A 21,277-nucleotide genomic window follows, 5' to 3' on the forward strand; every position below is an offset into this window, starting at 1 on the left:
CTGTAACCTTGGGATCCCTCCCTTACTCTCTCACTCAGTTGCTCTAAGGAAAGCCAGTCACCACACTGCAAGCTGTCCTATGGAGAGTCTCATGCAGCTAGGACCTCCAGGCAACAGCCAGTGAGATACTGAGGCTCCCAACCAATAGTCTGTGAGGAACTGAATCCTACCAACAAAGATTCCCTGCAACTGGAGTCTTCATATGAGACCACAGCCCTGGTCAAAAGTATAATGCAACATCCTGAGATACCTTGAGCCACAGGCTCCCAGCTAAGCTGCACCTGGGTTCCTGACCTACAGAGACTGGAAGATAATAAATGTTTATGGGCTTAAGCCATTAGGTTTAGGGGTAACTAGATGAATAATACAAATGGGTGGATAGCTAATCCAGTACTACATAACTAATACAAACGCCAATCACTATAAAATTGTTTCTAATTTTCCTATAATTCTCTGGCAGTAATTTTGTATAATAAGCATCTTTAAGTGGTATAATTAACCAAGACTATCCACAATCTAATCTGCTGGTTTCCAAAATCCACTCTTAGAACCCCTAGGAGTCCCCAAGACTCTTTCAGGGGATCCATAAAGTCAAACTATTTTTATAATATTACTGAAATGTTATTTGAAGAGTTCCTACTTCACACTTATTCTCTCATGAGTGCACAATGGAGTTTTCCAGGGACTACATAATATGGGGTAATGTTATTGCTCTGACAGCTTATGGATTGCATGCTTCTGTAATCTTGTGTTTTCTAGAATTTTCTAAGGTAGATTTAGGGATATAAGCATGCATTTTTGAGATTAACTCACATGTTCAAAGTATTTCTGTGCTCTAAGCTATCTTCAATTATACCTGGTATAATCTGTGAACCTCAATATTGTCCATTGAATTGTTATTTTGAAATCCCAAAGTCTACTCTGCATCCATTCTGAAACACAACAAAAAGTACACTTCTGTTGTTTTGTTTTGCAGAGATATTTTAGAATTTTCTCAGTTTAAATTTTTAATATGGTGTTAGATAGACATAGGCCCCCTAAACAAAACATCCTTACATTCCCAAACATTTTTTTCACAAACAAGTTCTTAGTTTAGTAAGCCTCTCATGAAAAATCTGCACAATCACCACATAAAGTCACTGAAGAACATTTACTCCTGTTGTCCAATCTCCAGCTCACTTTTGCCAGCACCAACATTGGCCTTTTCAGTCCCCCTGACTTCCTTCATTCTGTTCTTGCATTCCTTTCTCTGTTTTCTTGAGTTCTCATACAGGCCATGTCTTTGCAAGTCTGTGTTTGGGTTCATTTTTCTTTGTATAATCCAAGGAATCATAAATCATGCCAAAGCCAGTGGTCTTGCCACCACCAAAATGGGTTCTGAATCCAAACACAAAGATGACATCTGGTGTGGTCTGTACATTTTGTCTAGTTTTTCCCAAATTTCTGTCTTAGGTACTTTGCCTTCCCAGGGTGAAGGACACCAATGACCATTTGTTTCCACTGAAGTAGTCTGTTGGTCATGAACTTCCTGGTCCAGATAGTTACTGTGTCTGTCATTCATCATAGTGGCCATTCTTCAAGCATCAATCATTTTTGAAGAGTATAAAGGGGTTATGACACCAACAAGTTTGAGAATTGCTGGTTTAATCCATCCATGGAAGAACATGATTGAACCCCTACACTTGTTCAGCACTGTGCTATGTACTATGAGTGACACAACAGTATGAATATTTCCTTTTCCTTTAAGTTGCTTAAAATCCAGTTGTGGAGATAAGACTAATTTGTTGTCTGAGGTATAGATTGTAAAGCTAAATGTTGCAGTAGATAGCATCAATGCAATAGAAGTACGTGGAAGGGGGAGGTTGGAGTGAGGAGAGTAATTAGGGGTTGATTAATGCTAAAAAAAAAAAAAGGCATTTCAATGCTTCTAATGAGAACCTCCATGGCTACAAGGAGAAAACAGCAGAGAAATGTATCAGGGAGGGTGCAGGGAAAGGAAGCCAAGTCTCTTTCAGCCCATGTTATGCTTTGATTTGGGAAACTTCTGAGGGAGCGCTGGCTGCCAAGTGCTTTTGACTTGGATGGGTGACCTGTTAGGCATCACCCTCAATGGCAGACACAGCTCTGACCCACACTTTCCATAAGTAGAAAACTTGGGTATCTTGTAAAACTCAACTTCATCATATTGAAATCCATACCCAGAATTTTGAAGATGCTCCAATGGTGTGTGTGTGTGTGTGCGGGGGGGGGGGGGGGGGGGGGGGGGGGGAGGGGGTGTTAGGCTCAAGATGCTTTCCTATGTTGAGGTATTTGGGTGAAAATAAGAAAAAAGTTATTTTACTGCTTCTGTTTGACCAGAAGGAATTAGAAAACGTGGGCTCTAGTCTGCCGTGTAACAGGTGTGGGATCTTCTAGTAACTTCAGCTATCGGATCGTAAGTTTTACTGTCTGTACAAGGGAGCTGTTTTTCCTGCACGCTTCACAATGTAATTGGAATGATCATACAATAGAGTTTATATGAAAGTGCACTGGAAATTGTAGAGCCCTAAATTCACAATCATATAATCTTTTTTTTTAATATTTTATTGATTTTTTACAGAGAGGAAGGGAGAGGGATAGAGAGTTAGAAACATCGATGAGAGAGAAACATCGATTAGCTGTTTCCAAGGTACATGCCCTTGTCCGGAATCGAACCTGGGACCTTTCAGTCCGTATGCCGACGCTCTATCCACTGAGCCAAACCGGTCAGGGCCACAATCATATAATCTTAATAAAAGAGAAGCTAATATGTATTAAGCACTTACTTTATGCCAAACACTGGAATAAGCACTTTCCTCACATCTCGATTACTCTTAAGTGTGTCTGATTTTATTAAACTGTGACATAGTATTGAGAAATTCATCAAGAGCACTGGATTCGCCGAAACCGGTTTGGCTCAGTGGATAGAGCATCAGCCTGCGGACTGAAAAGTCCCTGGCTCGATTCCGGTCAAGGGAATGTACCTTGGTTGCGGGCACATCCCCAGTAAGGGGTGTGCAGGAGGCGGCTGATCGATGTTTCTAACTCTCTATTCCTCTCCCTTCCTCTCTGTAAAAAATCAATAAAATATATATATATATTTTAAAAAAAAAAAAAAAAAAGAGCACTGGATTCATGGCACATGGAACAAAATGTCATAACAACAAATTCCTTTTAAAAAAAAGGCAAAAATACAACGAAGAAGCAAGAGTCCCTCCTGTTTACTGAAAACTTCCTTAATTCTTGGACTCTGGGAAGCAGAAAGAAGAATTTGTCCTAAAGGAGGTTTATCTGTGACCTTCTTTAATAAGGATAGAGTGTCTAGAGTTAGTGGTTATCTGTAAATAATAGCATAACCTCCCTTAATGGAGAGGCAAATTTTTTATCCGCACCTTTATAACCAAAGGGGTCCATTCGAGGCCATAGAAAAGGGAATGTAATGCCATTAAAAAACAATAAATCTTGACTGATAGCTTCAAAGACCCTCCCAACAAAATATATATATTAGAGGCCCGGTGCACGAAATTCGTGCACAGGGGTGGGGGGGTGTCCCTCAGCCCAGCCTGCACCTTCTCCAATCTGGGACCCCTCGAGGGATGTCTGACTGCCCGTTTAGGCCCGATCCCACTGGACATCCTTCTCACAATCCAGGCAGTTGGACATCCCTCTCACAATCCAGGACTGCTGGCTCTGCCTGCCTTCCTGATTGCCCCTAACTACTTTTGCCTGCCAGCCTGATCACCCCCTAACCACTCTCCTGCCAGCCTGATTAATACCTAACTGCTCCCCTGACAGCCTGTTTGCCCCTAACTGCCCTCCCCTTCAGACCTGGTCACCCCTAACTGCCCTCCCCTTCAGGCATGGTCACCCATAACTGCCCTCCCCTGCAGGCCTGGTCCCCCCCAACTGCTCTCCCCTGCAGGCTTGATTGCCCCCAACTGCCCTCCCTTGCAGGCCTGGTCCCTCCCAAATGCCCTCCCCTGCTGGCCTGATCACCCAAAACTGCCCTCCCTTGCAGGCCTGGTCCCTCCCAACTTCCCTCCCCTGCTGGCCATCTTGTGGTGGCCATCTTGTGTCCACATGGGGGCAGGATATTTGACCACATGGGGGCAGCCATCTTGTGTGTTGTAGTGATGGTCAATCTGCATATTACTCTTTTATTAGATAGGATAGAGGCCTGGTGCATGGGTGGGGGCCGGCTGGTTTGCCCTGAAAGGTGTCCCGGATCAAGGTAGGGGTTCCCTTGGGGCATGGGACAGCCTGGGCAAGGGGCCTGTGGTGGTTTGCAGGCCAGCCATGCCCCCGGTGACCCAAGCTGAGGCCCTGGTATCTGGGATTTATTTATCTTCTACAATTGAAACTTTGTAGCCTGGAGTGGAGGCCTAGGCCAGCCAGGGCTGCAGAAGCTTGGCTTCCTCCATTGCCGGGGGCAACCCTAGCCTCCTGCTCTTTCCAGCTCAGTGGCTGCCGCCATTTCTGTTGGGATTTATTTACCTTCTATAATTGAAACTTTGTAGCATTGAGTGGAGGCCTAGGCCGGCAAGGGTAGGCGGAAAGCTTGGCTTCCTCCATTGCTGGGGAAATCCAAGCCTCCTTCCTGCTCTCTGTGGCCACAGCCATCTTGGTTGGGTTTATTTGCATATTCGCTCCTGATTGGCTGGTGGGCGTGGCTTGAGGGCGTGGTGTGTGGGCGTGGCTTGTGGGTGTAGCGGATGTATGGTCAATTTACATATTACTCTTTTATTAGATAGGATCTGGAAGACTTGGTGCAGAAATGGTGGCGGGGGTGGGGGGGTGAAAAGACCAAACCTGGACCCTTCAGGCACAGGAGGTCCAGGGGCATGTGACCTGGGTTAAGGTACAGGTAGGTTCCATGTACTAGACTTAGATTAAGTCAGGCCTCCACAGAGAGAAGGGAACTTACTGGATTGGCTTTTGGGCTCCACAGATGCCAAACACACATACAAATATATGTATTAAAGAACCCACAGGCACCTCTTCCACCAGGGATGAGTGACTAACACAGTTTGAGACCCAGGAAAATGCCTCTCTTCCTCTATTGCCTTTTGTCCCTTAACCTTTTGCACTCGGATGTCGAGTGTGACTCGACACGGTTAGCATCGGTAGCAGGAATCGAGAAAAAGCAAGCGAGTGCAAAGGGTTAAACACTCTAAAGCAAGGAGGGTTTGTGGGTTGTTCCACCTTCTATGCAGGAGACAGACGGCGCCCTGGAGTGTGGGAGGACTTGACTGGCAGAAGCACTTAGGTAAAAGAAAAGACAAATTAACTTGTCAAATCCTTCCTCTCCAGTAGTGGGAATGCTATAGATTTTTGCATAATAAAGTATCATTTCCCAATAGCACCAAGCATCCATCTTCCTACATCTGTTTGTGTTCCATCTTGGTTCCTCAGGTACTCAGGAACTGGTACAGTATTCACTACAGTTGCATGGAATAGAAAAGGAACATTTGGTAAGTATTCATCACATTCCTAAAATTGTATATGGTTAGTCTAAATGTAACTTCTAGGAAGTATAATATCTATTCTTTCCATTGATAACTGGATGGCCACAGAATGCTAAAATTGCAAGTAATTTTACTATTATCAAAGTGTTTAATACTATTAATTACAATTTTCAAAAATTAACATTAACATTTAGCTTTAGATGATTTAAAATTCACTGAAGGCAATGTCTAGAATATAATGGTGGCAACATGGTTGCTAAACTGAAAGTTTTACCATACAGAATAATGGCCCCAAATCCCAAAACACTTGAGTGTTTGTCTTATACAGCACACATCTGAATTTGTTATTAGGAGATACAATATCTACTTTTTCGACAACGATTCCAAGATTCTATACTATATTTTCTGAATCTTCCCAAAGCTGAAATACTCTGAGGAAACAAAGCAATGACCTTAAAGTCACTCTCAGACATGTGTGATGGGAATGCTGTCTGAATCTGTTAAAGCAATTAGATTGAATTTAGGTGAGACACAAGATGCACCACAGGAGTCAACTGAAACAACACAAGACTCTCAAATAAAACATAAATACTGGTCTTTGGTAGAAAATTAATTTTTTAATTCATGCTACCCAAAGTTATTTGATTTTAACTGTTGTTTATTATTCATATTACTTAAAATTGACAAAAAATTGTTGAAAGATCTAAGTTTGGCTATTGTACTTTTTAAAAGACTAAAAGTACTTTAAACTGAAAGATATATTTTTTTTAAATATGCAACAAAAGTAATGCTCCAGTAAAATACAGGAACATTAGAGCAAGGAAATGAAAATGTTTACCTATCAAACGGATCATTCATGTACAAATAATTCCCAATAGTTCTAATTTTAATGGAAGCCATATTTCTGGCCAACATAGATCAGAGTGTAGCTATAATTGAAGATAAATTTGAATAGGTTAATAATACCCTGATGATATTTGTTTCCTGTATAAAAAGCAAATACTGGAAAATTTGAAATAAAAATGTAAGAAATGCTGTATGAATCTAGATGTTTCTTTAAAAGATTTTCTTTTAATATATTCATGTTAAAAATTATAACAATGTATTTGATATTAAAATAGTTTAAAATATTTTTGGCAATAGTGCTACTTTGTCACCTGTGACCTCACAACAGTTTTTGAATATATGTAAATTTGTATGTAAAGTTCATTTCCAAATTTAATTGTCAGTTTAATAATTTTTTATAATTCCTGTTGCTCCTGCCTTATAAGAGGGATATTTTCCAAATTGAAATGAATTTAAATCACTACAGTGACTTAAGAAATATTGGCTAACACCTTGGATGGTGTGGCTTAGTTGGTTGAGAATCGTTCCGTGAGCTAAAAGGTCACCTGTTTGATTCCACATACCCAGATTGTGGGTTCAATCCCAGGTTAGGGCGTGTACAAGAGGCCACTGATAGGTATTTCTCACATCAATGTTTCTCTTTCCCTCTCCCTTACTCTCTCTCTAAAATCAATAAAATATAATTTTAAAAAAGAAATATTGGCTAATTTATTACTGTCAATAGAGCACATGTGAAAATCTTGCTTATACCAATACTAGTGGCCCAGTGCATAAAATTCGTGATCATTAAAAGGGGATTAATTAGAGGAAATATTTTAATATTGCTATTTGCCCTTTCTCTATAATAGAAGTGTCAGAGATGAAAGAAAATTAGTAAAATGTATCTTCCTCCTGTCAGAGTCTGGGGCACGTTGCGGGACCCAGAGTCAAGTGTCTGCCCACCTGCAGTGCCTCAAAATCGTGTGAGACCCAGACCCAGCTGACCTCACCCCCACTGGGCGAGATCCAGACCCAGCTGACCCCACCCCCATCAAGCCCCGCTGGGCAGGGAGCGCAGCTTCAGGGTCTCTTGGTCCAGGGCTAGGAGGGGGTCGAAGCCTGAGGTCCCCCATCAAGCCCTGCTGGGGGGTGCAGCCTCAGAGCCCCTGCCAAGCCCCACCAGGCAGGGCATGCAGGCTCAGGTCCCCTGCCCCGGTTCAGTGCCATGCAGCCTCAGGTCCCTGTTGATTGCTCTTTAAGGCTCATTATGGGAACTCTGCCTCTGCTGTGGGCACCGCCATCTTGTGTTATGGAATCCCTACCTCCACTGTGGGTGCAGCCATCTTTGTGATGGAGTGACAGTCAATTTGCATATTCCCTCTTTATTAGATAGGATAAGTATTGATTTTGCTAAAATGAAAATAAAGCAAATTAATTTTATGTAATAACTATATAAGAGTTAATGAATTATGTATCATTCCTCCAAGTATCACCAGCTCATCAACAGAACACCCAGACATGCACAATAATAATCAATTCCGTTATCTTTGATATTTTGCTGTCAGTCATATAAAAAAACATAGTTTTACACACATTTTCTCAAGTTTGTCATTGTGAATATTTGTCAAGACAAGAAAATAGAACATATTTTATTGAACAGTTTTAGCTTTATCACTTCTAAATATCTAGAAATATGACTTATAGGCCTCCATTTGTCTCTCACCTTGGGCCACACAAATGTTAAGAGTGAGTTGCTGCCTGGAGGGGTAGTGAATATTAACTTGGGCCCCACCATCCCCTGGTAAGTCATGCCAAAGGATGAAACCTTTGGTGTAGTTGTGCAGGCCAAGTTATGATTTCGCTAGCCTTCTCCTTTCTCATACTCAGCAGGAGACACACACACCCTCTCCCCACATTCTCACTCATGTCCAGCAATCTTTAACAAGAGGATAAATCTCTACAGTAACATTTAAAAATGCAAATGCGGCCGGGGCTGGAGTGGCTCAGCTGGTTGAGCGTTGTCCTGTGCACTGAGGTGGCAGGTTCTATGGAAGGCAACAAATCTCTCTCTCTCTCCTCCTCCTCCCCCTACTCTTTCTTAGCATGTCCTAGGGTGAGGATTAAAAAAAAAAAGTAAAAATGCAAATGGGTGATTAAGGTGACACCTTAATGTGAATGAATTTTAGGTGGTGTAATTGGTCTTCTAATTCATCCATCCTTTGGCTGAGTCATTCACTAATGGAGAGTGCACTGTTAGTTCACTATGGGGCAGTCCTCACCTGATTGCTAATGTTTAGTTTAGCGAGGAGAGGAAAGGTGAGTTGAGGAATTGAGAGAAATCTTAAAACACATGAAGTATTTTTATGAGATTATATTCAATCTGCATGCAGTGACCTGGTGGATAGTTTTTCAGGCTCTGCTCAAGGGTGCTCAGTTGAGGACAGTGGGGGCTGAAATCCAGCTCTTGTTCTACTCACTAAGCCACATGCCCTGATGTCAGGCTGAGTCAGCAAAGGGGGTGCCTTTCTCTCATTCTCACAACGGTGTGCTGTGGGCTAGCTGGGGCCTTACCTGCATGCAGAGTGCAGAGAACAGAATTAGAACCAAAGGGTGAAAGTGACATAGATGCTGATTTGTGGTTAGTGTGAGGAAAAGATGTTCTATAAACTTGATGTCATTTAATTCTTATAACAACCTTGAAAAAGTAGGTACAACTATTGCCCTCACTTTATAGGAAAAACAAACAAAAAACAACAACCTGAGGTCCATAAGTTGAGCAACTTGCTCAATGTTTATAAGATGCAAAGCCAGGCTTTTCTGATTAAAAAAAAAAACAACAGCTATCCTCATTTTACTCTACACTATAATATGCTTTCCCCCAATTTGGGCAATTCTGTGATGAAATGGGTGGTCTCTGAAGCTAGCAGTTGCCATATTTCTTTAAGTGTTTGAGAACAAGTTGGCTCGACTGGCATAGCTCAGTGGTTGAGCATCGGCCTATGAACCAGGAGGTCACGGTTCAATTCCCAGTCAGAGCACATGCCAGGGTTATAGGCTCGATCCCCAGTGTGGGACATGCAGGAGGCGGCCGATCAACGATTCTCTCTCATCATTGATGTTTTTATCTCTCTTTCCCTCTCCCTTCCTCTGAAATAAATAAAAAAATATTTTTAAAAAAATAACAAGTTGAATGTCAATTCATCAGATATGTTATAAAAGGGATTCACATACCCAGAATAGTTGAAACAGGTGATGCCTACATAGTCCAGGTTCAGTCAGGAAAAGAGAAGCCACTCTTTTACTTCAAGTATGAAAGGTTTCAATGCAGGGAATTAGAGGCATAACCAACCACTGAAAGAGTTAGGGAACCAAGATAAGTGAAACCACCAAACAGGATCTCAGGCTGCCATACTAAAGCAGGAAATTCAATAGGGTACAAATTTGAAGAATTTCTGGTAAACTCCGACACTCTATCTCAGTCTGTAGCATAGACTGAGGAAATTCTTTTGAACCTCACATCTACTCATGCTTTTGACTATAACTGCATCCTGAGAATTATGGCCCCACCTCTTCAGACCTTCAATTCTTACAGGAGTTTCTCCTATTGGAAGAGATGCTAAGACTGACCAGGACCATAGGGGAAGGGGATTGTGAGAAATGTAGTTTCCGGCTGGAAGAGGGTGGTGGTGAAGCTGAGTTGACAACAAACACGCCAGTAAGTGATGTAAGATTTTATGCTGTACACCTACTAATTATTTACTAATAGGATTTCCTCTTATTTTATAGTGAGTTGGGAATTAAAAGAGCAAAAAGTTGTCGGGCCCCTTCAAGAGTTTTGCCACTATAGGAAGGGAAGGCTGAAGCTATAGGTAAATGTTTACATGTCATCATTTTGCCTAAGATTTGAGTACCTTCAATTGGACTGGACCTAAGAAAAATCAGCTGTAAAAACAGTCTTCTCCCCAGACGTTAGAAAAGTTAGAGTTTACCCAAAAGATTATGTTCATAGGAAATATATTATAAGCAGCAAATTTTAGGAGGCTATTTTTATGTGTTACATCATTGAATTTAGTTGGATGGAACCTAGACATCATTTTGTCCCAGATACCCCAAACCACCTCTCATTTCTGGAAACATGGGCATTTCTGAGGGTATGGTTGGAGGGTGTGGTAGTATCAGCATATCTTCCACTGAGAATCCTGGTAAATCAGAAAGGATATATGCACCCCCATGTTCATAGCAGCACAATTTACAATAGCTAAGATTTGGAAACAGCCTAGGTGCCCATCAGCAGATGACTGGATCAGAAAACTGTGGTACATCTACACAATGGAATACTATGCTGCCATAAAAAAGAAGGAATTCTCATCATTTGCAGCAACCTGGATGGAATTGGAGAATATTATACTAAGTGAAATAAGCCAGTCAATGAAAGAAAAATACCACATGATCTCACTCATTTATGGATAATAAAGAACATTATAAACTGATGAACAAAAAGATAGTTACAGAGACATTAAAGCAACAAACAGACTTTCAAATTACAGGGGGAAAGTTAGGGAGAGGGGGGTAGATAAGAAATCAAACGAAGGACTTGTATGCATGCATATAAACATAAACAATGGACGCAAAACTCTGGGGGGTGAGGGCATGTGTGGGTGTGGGGTGGGGGGGTAATGGTAAGATATGTACACATATAATACCTCAATAAAAATAAAAATAAAAATAAAAATAAATTTAAAAAAAAGATTAAAATAAGTAAATAAAATTAAAAAAAAAAAGAGAATCCTGGTAAACCACTGACAGGGAGGAATGGTGGCACATAGAATAGTGATAATGGGTTTGCGGAGCTCCCTCTTAAGGGTTCAAGACCTATAAATATGGCCCAACATGCTACTTGGCAAACCCCTATTTTACTGCAATAACCAAGGGAGGGAGGTTAAAGGACTATGTGAAATCACAAGCAAGTTAATGGCAGAGTCAGGACTGCAATTCAAGTGCCCTGATACTCAGCCTGAGTTGTTTGCTGTGCTAGTGTCCTCCACCTCTCATTCTATCATATCTACCTTCCTACCTACCTACCTGTCTATCTTACCATTCTCCCCTCTATCTGTCCCTCTATCATCCTATATCCTTTTAACCATCTAGCTATGTAATCTCCTTTCATACATCCATAAATGTACATGAGACTCTATGAAGGTATGAGAAGGCATCTATTTCCCTTTCTAGTGTTAATAGAAGAAAGGGAGTAGAAAACAGGAGAGCTATTGATTTTTGTTGTTTTGTTTTGGCTCCTACCTGAGTAAAAAAAAAAAAGGTTTTCATCCATAACACAGCATCTTAACAATAGCAGAACCTATGAATTTTTCCAATAGGTAATTTCAGGCTGAAGACAACATATTTGAAAAAACAGCCTAGCGTGCTGCAATATTAAAACAGTAGGCCGCTATGGCTATAATATACCAGCTATTGATAATGAGATTAAAAACTCCTGTCTGGCAGTATTCTCTCTTCTGTGTCCCAGCACTCAATTTTGCTGCTGGGGAACACCCACTGCTAAAGTAAGGGAAGGGCCTTCATTGGTGTCTTTTGCTAACATTTGGTGTAAGAATTCTTGCAGTTTTGTAAGTATCAGTCCTGCCACATAGTCTTATACCACCTTAGGAAACAAATCCTTAAAATAACTTGTTCAGCATTAGAAAATCATGTCCCTATATACATATCTGAATCTAATCATGGTATTTATGCATATGGTTTGTTTATTGTATTGAAAGAGATATTATCTTCTGCCAAGCCTTAGGGGAACCTTAATCAAATTCATTAATTACTAAATATATGGCTTAGATCTGAAATATTTTGTCTGAATTTGGGGGCTGACTTTTGACAGGCACATTGACAAACTATAGTATATTCATAGAATGACCAGATTAGTTATGGTTATAAAATATAATTTATTGAGTACCATGCTAAGTATGTCATCTGGGTTGTTACTTTTAATCCTCACCATCATTTACTAAAGTCACATAATGAGTGACTAAAGTCACATAACAAGCCCTGATGCCAGAACTTGAGTTTTATCTGCTCACTGTACAGTGAGGACCCTGGAAACCATCTTGTATGAGAAACTGTAGAAGAACCAAGAGTGTCTGTGCTGATGAAGGAAAGAACTGGAACGAATGAGGACAATTTACTGGATCGATATTTTATTCCAATTAAAAAATGCTCCCATTCTTATAAATGAGCATTCAAACAAGAGTTGAGCCCAGCCTGTGTAGCGCAGTGGTTGAGCGTCAATCTAGAAACTAAGAGGACACCCTTTGATTCCCCATCGGAGCACATGCCCAGGTTGTGGGCTCAATCCCCAGTAGGGGGACATGCAGGAGGCAGCCCATGGATGATGTGATGTTTCTATCTCTCTATACCGCTCCCTTCCTCTCTCTCTAAAAATCAATAAAAACATATTTTTAAAAAGAGTTGAAAGACCCTTTTTTAATGAGTAGGTAAAAAATTTCAACTCTAAGTAAGATACGTGGAATCTATGCTGTGAGTAAAATAGAACAAATAACTAAATTGCTTTCATTTCTATTTGTTGTTAGAAAAACAAGGTAAAAATCTTTAAAAAATAAAAATTATAAAAGTTTTTAAGTTCCTATAATTTTTCTTAAAAGTTGACTACAGAGTGAATGTCAGGTGTAGGTCCATCTTCTTAAAATGTGTTCACTACCTTTTACTATGTTACTTGATCTTTGAAACTATGTAATCCTAAGGTCTAAGATTTAGATTCCTACCTCACAATATTGTTGTAAGGATTGAATGAATTAATGTATGTTGAAAGGCTGTGTAATGGTTGCATACCATACAGATATGAGGGATCAATGAACAGAAATAAAATGTAAGCCCCCTTGATTTTTCTGTATAATGAGACAGGTCAGACTTTAAAGCTACTGAACCAACCAAAAATCTGTCTGGTAAATATAGTCATATAAATATATACAAGGCTTATATATTTTCATTGGTTCAACCAATATTTACATTGCAACTTGTACTTACATGTGTCTGTTAGGCACTTGGTCTACAGAAATTATTAATATATGACTCTAATCTTTATGACTTGTATAAAAATAATTGCAAAATTATGCTGATAGAGGTATGGTGTTAACAAAAATGAAATGAAATCAAAAGTATAATGTGTTTTATTTTTTTAAATATATTTTTATTAATTTCAGAGAGAGGAAAGGAGAAGGAGAGAGAGAGAGAAACATCAACGATGAGAGAGAATCATCAATCGGCTGTCTCCTGCACACCCCCCTGGGGATTGAGCTCACAACCTGGGGATTGAGCTCACAACCTGGGCATGTGCCATGACCAGGAATTGGGTTGACCTCCTAGTTCATGGGTCGATGCTCAACCACAGAGCCACATCAACTGGGTTGAATAACGTGTTTTAAAGGTATGAGGCTGATTTACTGACTTCTTTATGGTTCGCATGGACACCAGTAGTTACACTTGACCTTGTGCTGGAGAGGTCAATATGGAATTCATGTGCTCTACAAAATTTTCATATAGCTCTACTAAATCATTGGCACATCATGAAACAATTAGCATACTGTGGAAATCCTGAAACCGAGATCCTGTGCATTCTCATTTTTGTATTGCCTTATTTCCATCCATGGCTACACTTGTGAGCAGGACAAAATCTTTGCAGGTAAAGTTTTGTAGCACAGAAGTCCCACATTATACAACACCCCCAGACAAGCCTTTGACTGAGCTAGGCTGTGATGTCAATGAAGGAAAAGAATGCCGTGGTCCTTAGATGTTGAAACATTTGATCCCAATTTAGTCAGTAAGATGAGCTTGGAGGATAACTGTACTCTAATATTAGCAAGTTATTTTTATCTCACATGTGCACTCCTCCCTCAAACGCTTAGGCCCTAGTAAAATGAAGGTCTTTCATCCTTTGATTTTACCATGACTTTTCTTATCTCTGACTTTGGTCCTGCCGTTCCTGCTGCCTGGGACACTCTTCCCTCTCCCCCTTTCTCCATCTCTTTTTCTCTAGCCAATTTCTACTCATTCTACGCCTTAGACATATCTTTCTCCAAAAAGCCTTCTCCAGTCCTTCACGTCATCTCCAGGTTGAGTTAGATGTTTCTTCCTGCATTTCCATGGCCTTCTGCACTATGACAACTATTGTATCAACAATATCCTTGCAATTTTATTTACTTTCTTCACTCTTTGCTCCAGATTATATTTACAACCTTTCTTTTATTGTTCATGATTTATCCTCATGGATACAACAGGGTCTGGCACAGTTGTAACATGAATATGTAACCTTCAATCATTTTTTCCTAATGTGTGAGCAGAATTCGTTTTAATTAATGACTTGCCCAAGACCTCAGGAGATTAGTGTAGCCCTCTTCAAGCCAAGCTGTATGGATCATTTCAGCACTAACTTTTCCCTATTTACTCTAGAAGAACCATATATACCATGCCAGAATTGTTGCCATTTCTGAGTGGAAAGAGAAAAACCATTGAGGTTTAACTGTATGACTAAATAAAGTAAATGTGTAATGATGGTTGATGAGTTGTGCTTTGTATAATCAAAGGGATTTACTAGACATTTGTATTTGGGTTGACCAGTAGGATAGAATTTATTAAAAACCAAGTTAGAAAATATGCCATGAGTAAGTAGATCAGTGAGAAAAATAAGGCTACCTTCCATAGCCAAGAATGAAAGAGATGGTCATGTCTTTAAGTAGTAGTGTGGGTAGCTAATAAATGCAGGTCTCAAGTCTTAAAATTTGGGACATGGAAAGGCCAGATCATCAGTCTTTTGTGCAGCTGGAAAAAAATAATTGTTCAATAACTCAAAGTTATATATGGAATGTATCCACAAAATTTATTCTTTGATTTATCTATTAAAGTGTTTTCTTTGTGTGTTTTTTTAGAAATGGACTTAACTTTTCCTATTATATTTAACCACCATAAAAATAATAACCATCCTATCTAATAAAAGAGTAATATGCAAATTGACCATCACTCCAACGCACAAGATGGCTGCCCCCATGTGGTCAAAGATGGCTGCCCCCATGTGGACACAAGATGGCCACTACAAGATGGCCAGCAGGGGAGAGCAGTTGGGAGGGACCAGGTCTGCAAGGGAAGGCAGTTGTTGGTGATCAGGCCAGCAGGGGAAGGCAGTTGGGAGGGACCAGGCCTGCAAAGGAGGGCAGTTGGGGGCAAACAGGCTGGCAGGGGAGCAGTTAGGCATCAATCAGGCTGGCAGGGGGGTGGTTAGGGGGTGATCAGGCTGGCAGGCAGATGGGGTTAGGGGCAATCAGGAAGGCAGGCAGGCGAGCAGTTGGGAGCCAGCAGTCCTGGATTGTGAGAGGGATGTCCGACTGCCCATTTAGGTAGGATCAGGCCTAAACGGGCAGTCAGAATCCCTCGAGGGGTCCCAGATTGGAGAGGGTGCAGGCTGGGCTGAGGGACACCCCCCCCCATGCACAAATTTTGTGCACTGGGCCTCTAGTAAAAATATAAACCAAGTTCAGAGGTAACATCCAGTTCTATACCCTCTTGCCTAGAAAACTACTGCAACGGTACTGAAGTAAAATTGTCACTTCTTTCCTTTCAAAATCACAAAATTTTAATATGTGGGAGAAGAGCTGTTGCAATTTTAGCAACTATAACTTGGATTGACACCAATACCAATGTGTGTGTGTGTGTGTGTGTGTGTGTGTGTGTGTGTGTGTGTGTTCCAATAGTTACTAATTCATCTGTGAAATAGCTAAAGTCTCTCCTACAAATCCCTTCTTGGGACAAGTTGTAATGTAATAAATAGAGAAAAACATCAACATCTATATTTGCAATTTCTCATTATAATTTGCACCAGGTATATGGAGCTTCATTTTATCTGCACACTATAATAAAAAACAAAAATCTCAAACTACAAGCAAACACAAAGGGCCTAAATTAAAGTGTCTGTTCATCTATCATTCCACATGCTGAAGAATAACTAATACCTGGTCATTCATCTGCCATTTTCCTCATGAGCAAAGTAAGAAGAGATAACTCACCTCTCAAATGAAGAGAAATATATTTCTATATTCTGAGAAATCAACAATCATATGTTATATTGGTATATATGTACATGAATAAATGTCTTAGAATATATATTTTTATTTCTATTGTATATAAAATTTTGACTATCTCACCATCCCCATCACCACCACCACCACCACCACCCATTTTTTCTTACATAAAAAGATTTGAGATAATAGCTCTTAAATCTTAGCAGGTATACAATTTGTGAGGATCTACAAACTTGATTGCTGTCAAATAATTGATAATAATTTGTGAATTGACGACCAGTCCACAAACAAAAATACTTACATTTCAAGAAAGGTGGAGGAAGCCAAAGCAGAAATAAATGGAGAAAGAAATATCTCCTTGCACAATGAAAATACAAACACATGCATAACTATACATGTGCAAATTTATAAATGAGAAGCCTCCAAAATAATGAAATAAATGCAAATGTACTGTGAATTAATTCTCCAGGAAAAATATTTGCATTACTGTATTAAAAGGGGTGCTTCAGTCCCTTTCCCCCGCTTAGAATGTGGGCTATTCATACCAAGGGATGTCAACAAATTTACAGGGCATTTATTGACTTGGATTTTAATTTTAAAAAAGCATTAAAAATTGAAAGTTGACAAATTTGATTTAACTGGATAGTGAACTCCAGACAAATGTGTTGTTTGAACTCTGCCTGATGGACTGGTGCTGCCAGGAAGCATTGACATAATAGTGAATGGTCAGTATGTGCTTACATATCACACGTCAGGCTTAGCGAGAGTGCTCCACTCTTAGAAAATTATAATGTCACATAGAAATGATAAAGCTTGAGCAGCCCCTTCAAATTCATAAAGATATTTGGAAGCACCCTTATAATAAAACCAGGGTTTCTAAAATAGAGAGAGGCAGGAGCACATGTAGCTTCTTGCCAAGTAATCACCTAACAATTTCCAACAATAAATTCCTTCTGCACTTGCTGAGTGAGCACCTAGGGAAGAAGGGAGGCCATCTTTAGAACCATACTTTTATCTACCAGACTTTTCTGTGGAGGCTTGATAAGCATTTGTTTTTTCTTCCTCACCTTTAATGCTCTTTCTGAACAGATCTTGAGAAGCCCTTGAAATGGAGAACTTAAACTAAATCCAGACTTAGCTGGGATCCATTTTTTGAGAATGAAAAAAAGAAAAAAAACATCACCCCAAAGTTCCTTGTCACTATCCAAGTAAATGTCCTATCTATCATAAGAATTGTGGTTCCTGGGTAACAGATTAGGCACATCAATAAAACACTGTTACCACAGTTTGAGACAAATGCCCTGATATGTATAAGTCAGAGGTTGACCAAGGTCACACGGAATCCTAAGCATATTTATCACTGGCCAACCTTCAAACTGAGTTTTAAATTTTGTCAGACATGAAAACTGCTACCAGATGGTGTCAAGATAATTCCTCTCTGTGTTAAAAACACACAGTTAGGTATAGTCAAGAGTAAAAATCAAATAATTAGCCCAAACACCAATACACACCTGGCACCATTCCTACTGCAAGTTAGGGAGAACATTATGATCATTTCTGTCTCTGTCCAATTAAGAAAGCCCACACAACTAATACACAGCAGCTTACTAACACAGCAAATGATTTTCTAGAGCTATGGCTAATCCCAAGCCAATAGGAAGAGACAGTACGTTATTCCAAATTGTAATCCCATTTCCAACAGCAAGAGAGAATTAGAGTTCACTCCCTGCCACCCCACCTCCACCCTGTACCCCCTTCAATTAAATAAAAATGACTTTATATTGGGAGACGGTCAGTCCTTGCTATATAAAAGAGCCCCCTCCCCAAATTGTTATAAATTCCCATATCGCATGGCTAAACTCCATTCTTTAGTTAATCTAAAAATTAAGTACAAACATTTGGAAGCTCCTCAAATGTGAGAAACCATATGCTATTGGTTCACAAAGTAAAAAGGAGAGGCACATAGTGACTTTGAGGAGGGTATAAAAATGCCCAGGTTAGGAAAATACACTAGAAAAAAATGTTACACATTAGAAAGCACAAGGCAGTATGTTATTACTAATTTGTAATATATTTGCTTTTTAAATATTTTTAAAATATAAATTATTTCAGTTAATGATACAAGTGTATGTTTAACTCTAGTCTGTTGTGGCATTTCACTGGGTGACATGGGGGTCTGGGGATCAAGAATCACAATCTTCTAGCTGTTAAGATGAAAACCCCATTTTATTTGAAAATGTGGATCTGAGGGGAAAGATGAATCCTGACAATGGTCTTTTGGAGACGTAGAATATTACAAAATGCTGGGGGGATTCTGTTGGAATCATTCTGGATACCCAGCATCTCTAACTAGGGTTCCCTTTCCCCCATGACTCCTGCTTACCGAACGGTCAGAGTGAGAGCATCATGTGATTTTAATTACCAACCTTACTGCCCAGCAAAGTTTCCATGCTAGAAAATGGCCACATTATGGGACTTCTGGCATTTGGTTTCATTTCCTAGAAAATCATCACTTTGGATAGGGTTACATCCCCCCCGCACCTCAGTGGAGCACAATAAAGATTTTATTCTATGCTCCAATAATTATTGGCAAGGGCAGGATGCCTCCCTCTGTCACCACCCAGGAAAGGGCACATGGAGAAGGGGGGAGATGGGGTAAAGTGAGGTCACCACTGGCAACAAGAAAACCAGCCAGTCTTTGAAAACAAAGATTGTAAATGTCTACTGGCTTTTAAAGTTATTATTTTTGGCAGGGTTGCATATGTTCTCTGTGCTCATTCCACAATTCTGGCTGATTATTATTCCAATCACCAGAGGAAGAGAGAGTCACATTAATTTGTAGTAATTAATAGCACTGATGCATTTGACAGCGCATGTTAACAAGCCTCTTTGATTGTTTGGATCTCTAACTGCGGCCCTTCTTGTTTGTATCACCTCCAAGGAATTCATAATATCAAAGCTTAACGGTATCTGATACTTGTCAAAATGCAATTTATAAAAGTTTAATTCTTTTATTGATTTAGTTTGGTTTTGATGCCTGCAGAGTCAGCTCCCTTGACAGAACTTAGCGGATTCAAATGCTTGTCACCAGCTCGGCCTCCTTTTTGCAGGAAACAATTGCCATAGGCCAAGCCAACAGGCATGGTTTAATTGCCATTAATTAAAAGCATAAATCTCTTTTTTCTTCAGTTGCTCTGCTCTTAAAGGGGGCTGCACATATCTCTCTTTTCCTGTGTTTATCAGAACACCTCCTGGCAAGCAAAGTTAACCCATTCCATCTTTCTAAGCACTTTTTGGGATAATCTTTTGAAGCATTGCTCTTATGATCTGATGTGAAATGCATGCGGTTCGGTGATATTTAACAAACTGGATTTCTTCTTTATTGCAGTATAATGAGGTCAAATGAATCCCTCCATGGGTTGTATACATGCTTAAATGGTTTTTGCATCAAATTCTTTTTGACAGCAAATAAAACAGCAGCCAAACAAAACATCAGCTACTTAATATTAGAAGGGAGGGGGGGTGGGGTTGGATGAGAATGAGCTTTTTAAAACAAAAACACATACGTGCTTTTTAACATTAGGTGCAAGTAACCTTCCAACAGAATAAATCTGCCTGGTCATTTTCAGACTGGAAGCAATTAGTGAAATTCTTGGGATAAAGGAAAGTGCTGAGCTTAACAGAGCCCAAATGATTATACAGTAAATATTATTCCAACTCCGTTTACTTTATAGTATTATCATTAAGTCTATTTCATTTAGGAGGAACCCAGTGATGTTGTGAGCAAAGTAAAAATAATGAGGCGAACTCATCGCTCACTTTGATGGGGGAAGGTAAAGAGGGTGGGTGAAGTGGGTAGGCTCTTTTTATTTTTTTACTTGCCCACAATTATCCTATGAAATGATTTTCCACCAGGCTTTGCTAGTCAATGGCGGTGTCAAAACAATTCGGTTTCCCCCGGCTGCCAAGCGCCTTCTCTTCCCTCCTCAGTCCTGCCGCCGTTTGGGGAAGTGTCGCTGTAAGCAGATTATTGCTTTAAAGCATTTACACATATTAGTTTTGCTGCATCTGCCAGCTTTAGCAGGATTGCGGAGCCACGGAAGTCCTCCTCGCTTTATTTAAAAGAAAAGAGGAAAAAAAAAAAAAGTTAGTTCCGCGCTGGGCTGCTCCGCGAACTCAGCGCATGAATATGTTATGCATCTGTTTTCACCGGGTCAGGCTGGGGAGAGTGATTGATTTTTGGCCCCAGTGCACTTCTTGCGAAAATCTCTAAGCGGACGCGGTGCTGTTTAATTGGGAGCGTTCGAGCTAGACGTGCTGCTGCCGCCGGAATCACTGCAAATTCGAGGCTGCGGTCTCTGTGGCTCCGGGTGGCGGCGGCGGCGGCTGCAGCGGGAGTCCCGCCGCCCGGCCCTAACCCGCAGGATGACCTACATCCCGCAGCTCCCGGCCCGCGTGCGCGCGCGCGCGCGCGCGCGTGTGTGTGTGTGCGCGCGCGCCTGGGTGGGTTTTTTTTTTTTTAGTATTTTTTTTTTAAGCCAGGCGTTGGAAGGGAGGAGGCTCCAATTAAAACCAAAATAAGCTGCTTTAATGGTCTTTTAAATTGACAAGTGAACAATGATTTTAGTATTGGTATCTGTCAAAGGTCCTAGGAAATCCTCAGTTGATAAGGCCCAATGCTTCCAATTAGGAACCGTGCAGATCTGCAGCCAATAATGATTTCTGGGTCCCTGCAGAAATGCTGCAGACACTTATTGCAAATTACTGACAAAAAGCTCTGCTGTATTGATGAGAGGAAGTACAGGCGGCTTTCGGTGTCCCCGTCAGGTATACCTCATAATGAGAGAGCTTGAAGTTTTGACTTAGCCTTTTTCC

The 21,277-nt window shown here is 40.4% G+C and overlaps 1 pseudogene across 1 annotated transcript; it reads right to left on the minus strand.

Moving 5' to 3' along the window:
* Nucleotides 1–1,150: 1,150 nt before the first annotated feature.
* LOC307102840 (small ribosomal subunit protein eS24-like) lies at nucleotides 1,151–1,557 on the minus strand (annotated as a pseudogene). Its single transcript has one exon. The product of its transcript is annotated as a small ribosomal subunit protein eS24-like (transcript).
* Nucleotides 1,558–21,277: the final 19,720 nt, after the last annotated feature.

Source organism: Cnephaeus nilssonii (genome assembly GCF_951640355.1).
Source record: "Cnephaeus nilssonii genome assembly, chromosome: 7".
NCBI lineage: Eukaryota > Metazoa > Chordata > Mammalia > Chiroptera > Vespertilionidae > Cnephaeus > Cnephaeus nilssonii.